Genomic DNA, 3,849 nt, shown 5'->3' with positions numbered 1-3,849 from the left:
ATCATTTGAAATTTGTTGAGATTTTATTTATGGTTCGGTGTATGCTTCTTTTAAAATAAATGTTCTGTATGTGCTTGCAAATGATGTGTATTTTGCAGCATTTGATTGAGTGACAGTTTTATGAGGTTCAGATCTTCTAAATCCTCTCAGTTTCTTCTATTAATCAGTGATAAAATGTGTTAAAAGAAAATAATCAGAGTAGAGGATTTTCTTTGTAGTTCTAGGGATGTTTTTATTTATGAGTGTTGAGGCTAGGTAATTAGATGTATATGTATTATAGTTATTTTATCTTCCTAATAATAACATGTCTAGATTAGCTTTTATGGTTTGTATTTTCCTGGTATGCCTTTTTACTTTTTAAATCATTAACTTTTCTATATCCTAGTATTTTATATCTGTCTTGTGAAAACAGTAGCAAATTGGGTTTTGTGTTATGGTCTGTTCATTTTTACTTTAAAGTAAATAGTTTAGTCAATTTATGTTTAAAACAATTACTGATATATCTAGGTGTGTATTTTCCATGATTTCTGTTTCATAGTTTATCCACGTTCCATTTTCTCTTGTCTTCTCTTAGGCTGTTTATATTTTCTTATCTAATCTCCCCCTTTGTAATTTAGAAGTTGTATACTTTTAAAAATTTTTATTCTAATAATTATAACATAGATACTATATTAATATCCATATTGTTCAGAAAACAGAACCAGCAGGACACACACACACAGTCTGAAAGCCAGCAGTCTTGAGTCCCAAGAAGAGTCCGTTTTTCAGTTCAAGTCTGAAGGCAGTAAAAGACTCATACCCTAGCTCCAGCAGTCAGGCATGAAAGAAAAGGTCAGTATTTCTGTTCTGTTTAGGCCTTCAACTGATTGGATGAGGCCCATTCTCATCGGGGAGGGCAATCTGCCTTACTCAGTCTATTGATTCAAATGTTAATTTCGTCCAGAAATACTCTCACAAACACATCCAGAATAATGTTTGACCAAATATCTGGGCATCCTGTGGCCCAGTAAAGTTGAACACAAAAAATTGAGCACTACAGTGCTTAATTGATCAGTGTCTCAGTTAATTTGTATCTTGACCTCATACCAAATAATAAAAGAGCATTTGAAGACTCTTTGACTTTATTTTCCTTCCTCTCTTTTTATTCTGCTATTATTAAAATTTCATTTTTTTTCTTTAAAATTCTACAGGTGATGTCATTTTTTTTTCTATTTTTTATTGTGGTAAAATATACATAACATACTTTTTATCATTGTAACCATGTGTGAGTATACAGTTCAGTAGCATTAAATATATTTACAATGTTATATAACTATTGTTACTATCTATACCAAAAATTATTATCCCCAACATAAACTTTGTACTCATTAATCAATAAGTACCCTTTTCCCCACTCCTTATCCTCTAGTAATCTTGATTCTACTTTCTGTCTGTAAATTTGCCTACTCTAGGTACCTTATATACATGACATTGTATGATATTTGTCCTGCTATATCTGCCTTATTAAACAAAGCATAATATTCTCAAGGTTCATTAATGTTGTAGCAAATATAAAAATTTTATTTCTTTTTGTAGCTGAATAGTATTCCATCACAATGCCACATATTCTTTATTCATCTGTTGATATACACTTGGATTGCTTCTACCTCTTGGATGTTATGAATAATGCTGCTGTGAACACTAGCACGCAAACACCTGCTTTAGTCTTTGCTTTCCATTGTTTTCTGTACATACTTAGGAGTGGAATTGCTGAGTCATTTGGTAGTCTTAAGATTCACTATTTGAGAAACTGCCAAATTATCTTACAAAGCAGTTGCACCCCGTTTTAGATCCATTGGTTGTTTAAGAATGTGTTGCTTAATTTCCACAAATTTTTGAATTTTCTAGTTTTCCTTGTTTAGAAATATTTTTAATAGTATACTCTATTTAGCCTAATATATTTGCCATATTATCATATCATTCCAATACACCATCAATGAAAGAAATTAGTATTGAGATATCTTAGATTCTTTCTTTTGTACTAATGACATAGGAGGTGGGCAGGGCAGTGCTGGGTAGAGAAGGGGAAGGTCCCTGGCCAGGGCTCCACCCTCGGGCCTTGCCCATGGACCTAGGTGAGGACAGACATTTCTGCCTTCGTGCCCATATGTTGCATTTTCCAAGACCACCCTGGCCTGCCATGCCCCCATCCTGTGCCTATAAAACCCTGAGACCTTAGCGGGCAGAGACACAGAAGCTGGAACCAAGAGGAACACACACGGGTGGAAGAACCCTCAAGTGGCTGGACCTTGAGAGGAACACATAGGCAGAAGAACACTTTGGCAGACACCAGCGGATGACAAAACACTGAGGGGAATTCGGTCAGAGAGTCCAGCTGCTGAGCGGCTCCACTCCAGGGGAAAACCACCTTCCCATTCCACTCCCCTTCTGGCTCCCCTCCATCTGCTGAGAGCTGCTTCCACTCAATAAAACCGTGCACTTATTCTGCAAACCTATGTGTCATCTAATGTTTTTGGTACACCAAGGCAAGAACCCAGGATACAGAAAGCCCTCTGTCCTTGCGGTTAAGGCACAGCGTCTAATTGAGCTAATTGACACAAGCCACCTGCAGACGGCAAAACTGAAATAGCTAACTGTAATATATGCCCACTGGGGCTTCAGGAGTTGTAAACACTCAACCCTAGAGGCTGCCATGTTGCCAGGGCTCCCCACAGCCTGCCTGTCTGCATGGTTCCCCTACGGGTATGAGTACCTGGAGAGAAGGGAGCCACACCCCCATCACACGCCCTACTGGGGCATAAGGAAACTTTTCCCATTACACTACGTTTTTGAAATGCAGTGTCCATTTCATGTAATAGCACATCTCGATTTTTGTTGTTGTTTGCTTTCTGTTATTGAAATCTAACTTCATCCTGCTGTGGTCTGAGAAGATACCATTTGTATGATAACTATCTTTTAAAATCTATTGAGACTTAATTTGTGATGTAACATATGCTCTGTCTTGGAGAATGTCTCACGTGCCTTTAGGAATTTGTTTGCAGCTGGGCGCTGTGGCTCACGCCTGTAATCCTAGCACTTTGGGAGGCCGAGGTGGGTGGATCACGAGGTTAGGAGATGAAGACCATCCTGGCGAACACGGTGAAACCCCGTCTCTACTAAAATACGAAAATTAGCCAGGTGTGGTGCTGGGCGCCTGTAGTCCCAGCTACTCGGGAGGCTGAGGCAGGAGGATGGCATGAACCTGGGAGGCAGAGGTTGCAGTGAGCCCAGATCGCGCCACTGCACTCCAGGCTGGGCAACAGAGCAAGACTCCATCTCAAAAAAAAAAAAAAAGAATTTGTTTGCTGCTGTTGTTGGGTAGAGTATTCTGTGTATGCCTCTTAGATCCACTTGGTTTATAGTATTGTTCAAGTCCTCCATTTTCTTACATATCTTCTGTTTGTTATGTATTTCTTATTGAATGTGGGGTGTTGAAGTCTCCAATTATTATTGTAGAATTGCATATTTTCAGTTCTGTTAACTTTTCTTTCATCTATTTTGAGGATCTGTTACTAGGTGTGTAAAATGCTATTGCTTTTCAATTGCCAACATTTGATTAGATTAACTCCTGTATTTATCAGTCTCAGTGCTTTAATTATTCTTGCATTATCAGTCTCAGTGCATTAATTATTCTTGCATTCTGGAACATCCATCTGTTTCACTTCCCTTCTTCTTTTTTTTTTAAAAAATTTTTTTTTATTATACTTTAAGTTCTAGGGTACATGTGCATAACGTGCAGGTTTGTTACATATGTATACTTGTGCCATGTTGGTGTGCTGCACCCATCAACTCGTCAGCACCCATCAACTC

Source organism: Rhinopithecus bieti, unplaced genomic scaffold, assembly GCF_001698545.2.
Source record: "Rhinopithecus bieti isolate Rb0 unplaced genomic scaffold, ASM169854v2 scaffold_6063, whole genome shotgun sequence".
Taxonomy (NCBI): domain Eukaryota; kingdom Metazoa; phylum Chordata; class Mammalia; order Primates; family Cercopithecidae; genus Rhinopithecus; species Rhinopithecus bieti.
Note: the sequence above shows the minus strand (reverse complement) of the source record.